The following is a 12,976-nucleotide window of genomic DNA, read 5'->3' on the forward strand; positions in this document are numbered from 1 at the left end:
GGCGGCCAGACGGCGTCCCTCGTCTGCACAGCGGGGACTGGCAAATGAGCGATCCAGATTATTTTACGTAAAGATCAGTGGATTTGACCTACTCTTGCTGCTGCCGCCACCTTTCCTTCGGCACTAAAAACAGTACAAGAATCTCGAGTACCAACCCAGTAAATGGCTGCTGTGGGCGGTCCCCCTCCAAAGTAAGCTGCGCAAAGCAGATCACTTTAGAATGGACCGCAGCGATTGCGTGTACTCTTGTGTATGACAGAGAGAATTATAATCAGGCATTTTGCAGGACACCTGGCCGTTGGGGTCCTTGACTATTGGGTAACGTCTCCGTCAAAAGCTAAACGATCCGATGTGAGAAGGAGTGGACTTTGTGTGGTGAGAGCTCACTATTCAGTATGAAGAATGGCAGGTATGTTGGTCAAGGTAAATTGTTTCATATATGTATTGATAATTTTGTGCTCTCTGGGTCGTCAAATTATGGTTTACATTAGCTAGCTAGTCGTGTGCTTCCAGTGTAACATGGTAGTCTAGTACTCAAGCACCTCATTATCCGGCCATTGCTGTCATTAACTGTTGAGAACACAGAAAAATAACCGCAAATTATTCATGAACTTCCTAACTATACTGCATACTTGAGTTGTTAAGTTAGATGCTGATATTGTAGGCTGGGTTACATTTGGGCAACTAGTCTAGCTTTATTATTCTGGTTAACTCTTTTCAGTTCCGCATGCTAATCAGTGAAACATTAAGCTGCTTAGTGCCGTTTTTGTTCTCGACATATATCAAAGGACATGCATTTCGACCAAATTTGCTAGGGTTAGCCCTTGACACTTGTTTAATGGTTTGTATGTTGGAATGCGCTTAAAGTAAAGGTCCAGGTTGCGAGCTAGCTAACAAGTTAACGTAAATGTGACGCCAGTGGCTAAATATACCACGGCGTCCTGCAGTTTCTGAAAATACGCGCTGTAGTATAAATGAGTACCTAAAGGCTCGTTGAGGCTCATCGTTAGATACGGATATGGACAAACCGAGCCTTCTGTCCGTGCTTGGCATTCATTTCGTCTGTATCTGTGCTACTGAGCTGTGTATAAAATCTGGAGAGCTCATAGCTTATTCCGTGCTGCACAGACGAGTGAAGCCATCTGGCCGCCATCTTACCACTCTCATCGTGTGTATTTGGCTTGTGTTAAACCATCGTATCCGATCAAACTTGTCCCAAGAAAAGCATTTCCTGACTTTTTTCCCCTTTCATTACCTCCTATTATTTTCTCAACTTTACCCACATTCCTTACATATCGTTATAGCGCTCCCCTTCACGGTCTTTTTTTCCCTCTTCCTTTTCCAGTCCAGTGTCTTTTTTTTTTTTTTTTTTGGAACGGCTCTTTTATGACCATAATTATTTTTAGAGATTGTTTCAGATTTTCTCTTTTACAGTGTATCTTTCTCTTTCGTATATTTCTTTTTCTCTTCTATTTTTTTTATTTATTTTTTATTGTACGTTGTCAATTGTGCTTAGCCTTAGGTAAATGGAAATAACTGCTGACCAAACTAGAAAAAATAACGGGTAAGTCCAAACCAAAAAGACTATATATATATATATATATATATATATATATATATATATATATATATATAATAGGTTGCAGCACATTTTTATTTTTATGGTGGAAGTTACTGATTAGTTATATTAAATTAGTTTTCAAAATTTCAGCTTTCTAGACCCAGAGTTTTGTTTTTTTTTTTATGCCATTTTGAAAAATTACTAAATTAGACGAGACTGTCCTAAGTCCTCGCCAGGGATTTTGAATGCATTTTTTGCAGCTTCTTGGCTACACAGAGGTTTGAAATTTGGTAAGTGAACTGTGTTGCTAATCTGGTAGGAAAACATGGAGCCATCTATCTAGAAAATCTTGGCCATAGGTTCTTCCTAAAAATGCTAAAAATTAAGAAAAACACAGAGCAACTCTGGTCTTATTATAAACCAGATTGCCTGGTCACTTGTATAATGGGAGCTCTCTAGATAGAATATTTACATGGCAGATTCAATTACATAACCAACAAAAAGTATCATATCTTTAAGACCCTGAATGGAAATGAAGCACAGGTCTGCAACTTGGTCAATAGTTTCATTCATTCATTCATTCAGTCACTACGAACATGTGAAGTGTCATTGTTTGTGCAGCATTCTTTTTTCAATCCCATTTTTAATGCCCTTGAATGTGTATTTTAGATGAAAACAGAAAGGAAATATCAAATAAAATGGTATAAATTATATACATGTATCTTAAAATACTGGTGTATACATAATCTATGGAAAACTATAAATACTGATATAGTCTGTCAGAAATGCAACTGTAAACAGACTACACCCAGTATCAGTCATGACAAACATATGAATAGGAGAGTGCTGCATCTGTTATCTTAAATTACTTTTTTCATGGTCAAGTATATAGTTATTTGTGAACTGTAGAGTACATGTAACAGCAAAAACAACAAATTTGAGGGCATTAAAAATGGATAATTTGGGATTGAAAAGAGTGATGCACAAATAATGACACTTCACATGTTTGTAGTGATTGAATGAGTTAATGAAACTATTTACCAAGTTGCAGACCTGTGCTTCATTTCCATTCAGGGTCTTAAAGATATGATACTTTTTGTTGGGTATGTAATTGAATCTGCCATATTTCTGTAAATCTTCTATCTAGAGAGCTCCCATTTATACAAGTGACCAGGCAGTCTGATTTATAACAAGACCAGGTAGTGACAGATGAATACATTTGTTTTCTAGTTTTTTCAGGGCCCTACACCCCACTCGTGAGTGCTTTTTTTTTTTTTTTCCTTCCCCCCCCCCCCCCCCCCCCCCCATTTCCTTAATTTTTAGGAAGTACCTATGGCCAGGATTTTCTAAATAGAAGGGTCTGTTTTCCTTCCAGATTAGTATCATTGTAGAGTTAATTTACCAAATTTCAAACCTCTGTGTAGCCTAGAAGCTGAGAAATGCATTTAAAACTCCAAAAATACCTGGCAAGGATTTAGGGGGTACATTCTGGTCTAATTTCAGTAATATTCAAAATGACCTAGTTCATTAAATACACAGGGCCCTGGATTTATTTATTTATTTATTTATTTATTTATTTATTTTACATCAGTTCATATTTCACCAGTATCTATTACCATAAGCTCTCACAAAGAAAATGAATCTGGTGCTGCAATCACCATCTGGTCATTTGGCATGGACCTACCCTAACGTCTCTTATGTGCATCCCTCACTGCCATTTCTGCCTAAGGCTATGGTCCTTTCATTTAGGCTACTGAGGCTAATTTACTCAGTTAATTTCTCTTTTTGAATTTGAGATGTTGCGTTCAGGCTCTCACATTCAATAGCAAACATGTCTAGACTTGGGCTTTGATCTAGTCTGGGACATTTCCATTGAAAAACTGAGTCACAGTTCATCCCAAATATCAGCGTCAGAGTTTCAACAAAAATGGATAAGGCAATGAGGCAGACTTCTTTTTTTTTTTTTTTTTTTTTAAACCCTCCCTCTTTCAAACAGTCATAAAATGCTATAGGGGTCCATGCAAATGGCACTGTGCACACATGTAAAAATGATCACACACGATCAATACTCACAGGTGAAATGTCTGTCTACAACCTTTTGACTTGACGGTTTGTACAGTTCACTGCTACACATGCAGGCATTTTTCTTGTACCGTATTTTCTGGACTATAGAGCGCACCTGTATATAAGCCGCATCCGCTCTATTTTTAAAAAAAAATAAAATAAAAAAAAAAGATATACAAGCCGCACCGGGCTATAAGCCGCAGATATCTATGTTGAAAAATTAGATATTTACTGCATGTACAGAACGATTTTGTACTGTAAATGTACATGTATGTACCTGAACAGATTCTTTCCAAACAGTGCCTTTTAACACGGCAGCAACTTTGCTGATTAAAACGGAACAGAACCAAGAGAAAATAACCGGTATTTATTTACCTTCATTTCTCCTGTGTTTGAAACCACAAGTCACTTTAATCATCTTCGCTGGATTTGAAAATAATTACCAGTTAGTAATTTGTCGTGCGTGTTCTATCTGCTAAAGATCTGCTAATTCTTCTTTGCATTGATTTTTTGTCTATCTTATTTTTGATTCTACTTCCGGTTAGAGCGCCCCTAGCGGTGGAAGAAAAATCCACAGAATAGCCGCACCTTTGTATAAGCCACATGGTTCAAAACCTAGGAAAAAAGTAGCGGCTTATAGTCCAGAAAATACGGTAAATTTTCTCACCAAACTACATAACTTGTTCAGTTATGTGTAGCTTCCAGCAGTCTAAATGACCATTCTACTCTGTGATGCGAGTGGTAAGATGGCAGCCAGATGGTTTAATTCTGATGAGCTTACGAGCTCGCCACACTTATATAGAGCTCAGTAGTCTGTGTACGTTTACGGACATGAACAAAACTGAGAAGGTCCACCGGAAATCCATTTGTTAAGCCGTGACGTAGCGAGGTTTTTCCGGGGCCAAGCTTCATCTTCTCAACATACCAGTTCTGTGTCCTTTTGTTGTTTGAATAGATCGGAGTCCAGAAAACTGTGCAATTGCCGTGAAGGAAAAAAAGTTAATTCCTCTTTAGGACTTGTAAAAGGTAATGTCTCCAAAAAAGAATGTTCTTAGATTTAAACTAAGAGGGCAAGGAGAGGGTGGGACATACAGTGGTGGTCAGTGATTGGTGGGGGAGGTTACCATGGTTATCAGTGACTGGGAATGGGTGTGACCATGGTTATCAGGGATTGGTTGCAAGTGCAAGTCAGGTGTTAAGGCCAATTTATGCTGACAACCCAGTCCTTGCAGATAGCGTCGCAGACAGTGTCTGCGTAGCCCCCCCCCCCCCCCCCACCTTCGCAGACGCTCTGCGCGCACCTCCCAAAAATTGTGACCACCGCAGAAGCCTCGCAGACAAGAGGCCTCTGATTGGTCCACTCTACATCCGCTGTACACGCACTTCCGCTTCCCTACTTTCCCGGTTTGGTTTGTTTTCACGACCGGCATTTTTAAAAACACGAGCGAAGATGGAGCAGCATGAAGAGCGGTTGATTGAGGAAGTACGTACATCTATACGACTCCAGTTCTAGTCATTATAAAAAAAAAGTTCTAGTCATTATAAGTAACCGGAGGATAAACACTCCACTAACCACACCCACCAACTACTCCTAGCGACTTCGCGCCCCCTTGCGTTGTGCCGGTGAATAACATCGCGCACGCCTATTATCCCCGCTCAACAATAAATTACAACTGTCTGCGAAAAGCTATCTGCGAAAGCCTTGTCGCACGAGCATGCAGAGGCCTTTACACTCTGAGTGGAGAACCTGCTTTACAGTCAAACAAACCCCCAAAATAAATGCTGTTTGCTGATCATGGCAAGTGCCCTGATGTGCCCTCTGCATAAAACTTGAACAATTCATCCATTTTAAAAGTTATGATATTGCTAAAAATAGGCTTATTTGGCTGCAACCATTTGCACTGCAACCAGATATATTATATATCTGTCTGACTGCTTCACATGAGTTAAATGCAGAAAAAGAACTTGACTGTGCTGTAATGTATGTGACACAGGCTTTTAATTCTAAAAATCTAATCAGATGTTTTCTGTAACCATGTGATTTTTACTGGCAACAAAATATGCAAATCAGACTTCACTTTAATGAAGTCTAAATCTCACTGGGCTAGATAATGCATATGCAGTACTGACACAGATACTAGTAAACAATCTTATTGCCATAGCAACACGATTCTTGCCGAAAAGATTGCTTTTATTCACTGAGAAAAGCGAACAAAAGCATATCACATAAAATGATCAGTGATTGGGCTTATTTTGACACTGAAACGATTGACACTTGGGCTTCTTCACAACAATTTAGAAGCAATATGTCCACGAGATCCACTAGCCTCGGTAAGTCATGTGGGGGTGTAGGTGACATCACGATTTCTACTCTGAGCATGATATTTGAACCTTGGAGAGAATATGGCAGTGCCCAGAGATGGATGGAGATGTGTAAAATATATTTTATTTATTGTAAAATAAATAAATATATACACACACGTGTGTGTGTGTGTGTGTGTGTGTGTGTCAGTCATATATATACACACACACGTATTACTGTATATATATCTCACACGTATTTTATTATAACATATATATTTACTTATTATAAATATATTTATTTAAAATTAAAGCCCAATCATTAATCACTTTGTTTTTTATTCACTGAGAAAAGCTATCTCTTTTAGATGGCAAGAATCGCATTTCTATGGCAATAGGATTGTTTACTAGTGTCAGTACTCTGTGTCATCTAGCCCAGTCAGTTTTAAACTTCATAGAAATTGTTGATTCGCATTTTATAACTGCTTTTGATGGTTTCATATATTTCATGATATTTTTGAAATATTTATCAACACATCACCATTGTGGCACGGGAGCCTGTGATTGGTGGACAGCCAACAAAGGGGGTCTCCCACTGGTTGTAAATTGTGACATAAAAATCGTAAACGCATACGGGACCTGCTGATTGGTAGCTCACATATTGAAACCAAGCGGACATGTCCAGTGTCTGTTGCTGTTGTCTGAAGAAAACTACAGCTAAAAAAGCTCTACTACCAGATTACTTGGACAATCTTGGTCAGAAAGAAGTGTTGATTCGAGTTTATTCGCACTTCTGAGCCGTACAAAATTCCTCTGAGTGACGGTACAGGTTTGTGGCCTAGCATTAGGTACATGTTGGAATATACCTTCCTTTTTCCAACAAGTCCTGACATGGAAGAAGAGTTTATTTAAAAAAAAAATATACAAAAGCAAGAATACACAAGGAATGTTAAGACTTTTTCCCAACATGAGCTTTTGGGAACAGAATGTTGCCAAAGCATTTACTGACGAAGGACTCTGAGCTAAACTGTGGGCTAGATGGTATCCCCACCCCTGCATGTCTCAACCCCAAGGACATGTAGTTACAGAGCTATTTGTGCTCTATCATCTATACAGTGATGCTTATTATTGTTAAAACAATATCTGAAGTGTTATTTGTAAAATATCTTGCTCGACTTTCAAACAATATTGTAAGATTTTAATTTTATCTGCTGGTGGATGATACTAATTACAAACACTAATGTAGGTTGAATTGGGATTAATTAAATTATGTAATAATTGATAATTAAATGAATCAATTTATAAATAAAGATCAGTCTCATAAAATCTTAAATTATTAATCTTAATACTCACCGTGAAGGGTTACATTCAAGATTAATGGTAGCTCTGTATTAGATGGGAAACCCAGTTGTATACAAAAGCTAAATTCTGAAGGAAAAAGGAGTTCTAAATAGTTGACCTTGTGAATAAACAGGAACAAGTAAAATGCAATTCAATTTTATTAGCTTTTATTTGTCTACTACTCACGAATAATAATAATCTCAAAATACATTCAATGTCGGCAAAGGTAATAACAAGACAAAACAATGGAACAATTACACCTGGACTATAAATTTGAGGGAAAGAGAGAGAGAAAGAGATAGAAGGAAAAAGAAAAGAATCCCTTGTGTGTGCATGTGTGTGTGTGAGGCTAGGGCAAGCCGATGCGTGTGTGTGTGTGCGTGTGTGTGTGTGTGTGTGTGTGTATCTGTGGGCAGATGCTAACGACTAGCCACTCTGGCAATGCTTAAACAAAATGGCGGTCAGTGCCTAGGTGTCGTATCACAGGTAACTCAATGAGGAAGGTATCAAAATGGCGTCGGAAAAATGGCGCCTGCAGGCCTAGTCGAGAACACAAGCCTACGAGCTAGCGTATCACCCTGAGGTAGCTAGCAATAAGTTGCTAAGGAGAATCTGACCACGCTACAGCTGGATCCAAACACTGCACTTAACAACAATTTCCAACAGACTATCTAGGCAAAGAACTCAACGCGAGAGAGAGAGAGTGTGTGAGTGTGTGTGTGTGTGTGTGTTGGATGGAGAGGACTAGGCCTTGTAGCGGTCTAGCCTCGGAGCTTAAAATAACAAACTTGTCGCTGCGCTGCTAATCAGATAGGGAAGCTAGCAATGGAGTTAAGGAAAGATATCATGCAAGATACCCTGTCTAACAAGTTCAAAGAAAAAAACAACCAAAACAAACAATAAAAACAAACACCTTCCGTGTCTGAGCGGGTATGCTAAATAGCTCAAAGCTTAAACATGACCCTAACAACCATCTGAATAAGCTACAAATTAAAAAATTTGCCCAAGTGCCTACTCAATGCGATGGAAGTTCTTTCTCCGATGTCCGCGCTGAGGGTCGCGGTCCGAGGAGAGGAGGTTAGCGGCGCGTTGCGTCCAACCGCGGCTAACGAAGCAGGGAGATGGAGGCCTAGCTGGCCCACGGTGCTTCAGGAGAAACCTCCGGTGATGCGTCGACGAGAAAAAGGCTGAGAGGAGCGAAGCTGTCCGCAAATGCCTCTTAGCGTGGAAAACTACTTAACTGTAGTTAAACTTTGCAAAGGTTTAGAATCAAAACCACTATATCGCTGAAACTTAGCGGGTCGTTCAAAAGTTCGGCCGAAACTAATTTGAACAGGCTGTTCTCAGACAATAGCGGTTAGTCTCAACACTGTAGGCGAGCGTGCCAACAGTCCGTCCGACCACTCCAGTAGCCAGAACACGAGAGGACGAATCGAGGCGCTCTCGATACAGTTAAAGCAGTTCCACTTTACGTCACATCCGGGTGGAGCGCGCAAGGAATTGTGGGATCGTTATAGGGGGCGCTGGCGAGTTACCAACATTCCCCCCTTGGCCATAGGCGCTGAAAGGAGTGATACCCTATGGGCACATGGTGTTTAGTCTGCGACCCACGGTCCCTAGTATTCCACAAAGAGGTAGTTCCACAAAGAGGTAGTTCCACAAAGAGGTAGTTCCACAAAGAGGTAGTTCCACAAAGAGGTAGTTCCACAAAGAGGTAGTTCCACAAAGAGGTAGTTCCACAAAGAGGTAGTTCCACAAAGAGGTAGTTCCAAGGGTCCTTTCTGTGAAAAGTCTTTCAGACACAGTTCAACAGTTCAATTCATTTCATACAGTCCATAAGATGCATAGGCACTTGGGCATGAAAGCATAGGCACTTGGACATGAAAACATGAAAACAATTACACTATGGCTACTTAACTACCTTCTACATACAACATTTCACACAGCAAACAAAAAAAAATAATCAAAACTCCATAAAAGAAAATGGAAAAGAGGGGTTAGTTAGCGTGTTAGCAAGCCTACTCTTCAAGAAAGTTAGTGGAGGCCTTAGGCCTGATGGAGAATCGGACAATGCCACGATCTAATTTCTCAGGTGCGTAGATCGTTTTGTCCAGTTTGCGGTGTAGTGTCAGTATGTACCTATGTAGAGTGATGGCTATGAAGACTGTGATAACCCAACCGCTAGCTAGAAATCCCAGCGCAATTCGGCTTATTAAAGATCCTTGATCGGACGAGGGGTTTGCGCGGTTATTCAAGAAAGTGGTAGCGATGCCAGTGGGCTTAAGATCGAATTGCACGGTTTTGGTCCCTTCCAGCAGTAGTTGTGCTTGGAGGGTGGAGTTTATCTCAAGTTCGTGACCTGGGAAGGCATCGGGCATTTCTATCTCGGTCTCATACTGGTCAGCGCTAAGGTGATGGAGGGTGATGTCACCCACGTGAACAGTGGCTCCTAGTGGGACACTTAGGAGAGAGGTTTCGTTAGGGATCTTCATTCTAGTGGCAGTGTTATGTTGATCATATGATACCAGAATCTCAGTTTGGGGAGTGTTGATTAGCCACCGATTACCAGCTCTTTCTACTCTAGTTCCTATTCCTTCATCTTTAATAGACAATTTGCCTGCACACTTCTGCTCGGGGACTTTTGTCAATCCACAGAGACGGTCTGTGGTGTCTCGGATAAAGGGATTGCTGGGGCAGACCCAGTGGATATCTTTGGTAGAGGTGCACATGTCTAAGTTAGGGACGAGGTAGATAGAGGGGTTGTCATCGTGATAGGCTATGGTGGGAGGTGTCTGCAAACGTACGTGTACGTCATTGTTCCAGAAACCTACATTAAGGACAGATTTGATTCTGTATATGTTTTGCCGTTCAATAACGGGGAGATTGAGGATGAAGCCTATTTCTAGGTTTTGAGGGTTCACAAAAATGGGGATAGCACTGCCAAGACTATAAGCCAGATGAATCTGTGATGAGTAAACGTTAGTCGTGGTAGTAGATCGGAGTATGCTGTCAACCATGCTGAGGGGTATCAAATATGGTGGGATTTTACCTCCACTCAGGGTGCTGAGAGAGCTACTTACTTCTCTCATCAGGTCCTGCATTAGGTCTCGGATTACTCGGACGTACTTGACTTCGCTTCTCATGATTGTCGCTAGCCTGTCTACGGCATGTACTGTGTTCTTGATTAATGTAGAATGCATGTTAACGGTTAGTATGGTTCCCTGCAGGGTTTTGCCTAGGCCCTGCAGCTCCTCCTGTTGAGTTAGTAGTCTACCCTGGATTTCTGGCATTTCTTCCTTAAGAATGTTCATTTCTCGTTTGACCGCGGTCAGGCTAACGGTGTTAACGGCAGACAGGCCCATTGAGAACAGAGAGCCAATGGCGGATGCAGCAGTAAGTAGTCCTCCGAGGAACCGTTTAGGGCGTGTTTTGCCGCTGAGTTCCTCCTCAGTGACTATGAACTTCTGTAACTGTTCGAGCATGTGAACTGTGGTACGCTTGGCGTGTTCGATGTTGGACCCAATCTCGGAGTCAGGCCCGGTTTCGAGGTTTGTTTGTGTGGGCGATCTAAAATGCTTACGGTACACGTCCCAAGGATCGAGGCGGGTGTACACGCGCTGGGTATGGACGCGGCAATTGGTGAGGAGCAGTCCTGGGGCATCTTGGAGAACAGTGCCACTCGGCGGACCTGGTTCCACTATGTTACCGGCCAATGTGGTCTGCAGGACTAGGAAGATGCCGAGGATCCAGAGAGGGGCCATTCTGCAACATACAGGAGTTTGTTATTCCGATTTGAGTGGTAACAAGGGTGGTTACTTATAGATGCACGCTTATGGATTGAGAGGCATGCAACTAAGTTGGGGAGGCTATAACTTATTGTTTGTCCACCCCCCTATGGAGTGTGGACTGCTCAAAGAGCTTTATTTGGTTGCTATGGACCCATCTATACGAAGGCGCCTGGCTGGGCTTCGAAGTTTTGATGCGGTAGGCGACGGGGGACAGTTTACCGACGATTTCGAAAGGGCCGGACCAACGGGGTAAGAATTTTCTGGCTACTCCTACCGGTTTGGTGAAATTGAAGTATAGGACTCTGTCGCCTACTTCGTACTCACGGTGTGTCGCCTTTCTGTCGTAGTAAGCTTTCTGTCCTTTCGCACTCTCTTCGAGGTGTTCCTGGGCCCACGCAAATGTGGCCTGCAAGTGGCGTTGCAAGTCGGTGACGTACTGGTGTGCGGTGTACGCAGTGGCAACGCTTAGGTCCTCTGGTCGGTAGAGGAGGTGTAAGGGAAGAACCATTTCACGGCCAGTCATCATTTCGAACGGGGTGACTCCGGTGGTGCGGTGAGGAGTGGACCGAATGGCCATCAGCACCAGAGGGAGTTTGATGTCCCAATCTTTGCCATGGTGACTCACATACTTGCGAAGCATGCTCACGATGGTTTGGTTGGCGCGTTCAACCTGACCGGAAGACTGAGGATGATACGCGATGTGGAATTTTGCCTCGACTCCGAGCATCTCCCACAACACTCTCATGACCTCTGCGGTGAAATGAGTACCTCGGTCGGAATCAATGGATAGGGGCAAGCCCCAACGGCTGAACACATGGTTCATAAGAAGGAGAGCGGTGGTCTCTGCGGTTTCGTTTGGGGCGGGCAAGCATTCCACCCACTTCGTGAACGCGCAAGTGACGGTCAGGAGGTACTTATTACCTCGAGCCGATTTCGGCACCGGTCCAACCCAGTCTATCTGGAGATTAGACCAGGGGAATGAGATGCCTTTGCTTTGCAGTGGGGCGCGGTTCAACGGTTGGGCTGGTCGGAATTGGCAGCAAATCAAGCACCCTTTGACATACTCAGTAACGTCCTGAATCATGAAGGGCCAATAGACAATCTGTTGGAGTGTCTGGTAGGTCGCCTGAGCGTTCCTATGGCCCCCGCACGGGCTGTCGTGAGCGTACTGCAACATGACCCCCCCTATGATCTGTGGGCACGACCCACCGGGGAGGTCCCTGGTTGCGTGGTGTGTACACCAGGAGTCCTTTCTCGAGTTTTAAGCCGTTTTTGAGATTGCGAAGGTGATTTAAGTCTCGGGACTGTTGCAACTCTTGTGGGGAAATTGGGGACGCCACGGGGTCCGCAAGGAACTTACGGATTTGGTGGATCACGGGATCCCTTTCCTGCATAGACACCAGGTCGGCATCCTGGGGCAGTCGGCCGAGTTGCACTGTTCCTGCTTGGGGTACTGCGTCAGTTTGACCTGCTCTAGCCTGTCGGCGAGTAATCGCGGTTACGTTATGGTGTGGCGTCTCGGGAAGCCATGACGGCTGGAATTCCCAAAGGGGGCCGTCTACGGCTCCCGCTTTGGCGAGGCCATCTGCCTCATCGTTACCGACTTTGTCAGGTCCTGGGACTTGAGAATGTCCCTTCACCTTCTTCCAATAGATGCACATTCCCTGTTCGGTTACGAGTCGATCGCATGCTAGGAAGAGTTCGGAGTGTTTCACTTCCTTGCCCCTTGCGTTTTTCATGTCCTGCACCTTCCACGAGGGAAAGTGTGAGACGAAGCTATGCCTGGCATAATTTGAATCAGAGCAGAGGACTAACCGCTTGATGTTCTCACGGGCAGCTTGTTGCAGGACGATGAGCACGGCTGCTACCTCCGCATATTGGCTAGTCTTAGCCCCGAGTCGATGTTGGTATTTCCCTTGTA

General features: G+C 43.0%; 1 protein-coding gene across 2 annotated transcripts in view; it reads left to right on the forward strand.

Moving 5' to 3' along the window:
- The first annotated feature begins 220 nt into the window (after positions 1–220).
- The window catches only part of blcap (bladder cancer associated protein), a 57,836-nt gene continuing 45,080 nt past the window's right edge, over positions 221–12,976 (forward strand). The window contains exon 1 of one of the 2 annotated variants that reach the window (XM_060919150.1): positions 221–423. The gene's annotated coding sequence lies outside the window, so the exon portion shown is untranslated. The remainder of the gene's footprint in view (positions 424–12,976) is intronic. The other variant, XM_060919149.1, reaches the window with a different exon arrangement.

Source organism: Neoarius graeffei, chromosome 4 (genome assembly GCF_027579695.1).
Source record: "Neoarius graeffei isolate fNeoGra1 chromosome 4, fNeoGra1.pri, whole genome shotgun sequence".
NCBI lineage: Eukaryota > Metazoa > Chordata > Actinopteri > Siluriformes > Ariidae > Neoarius > Neoarius graeffei.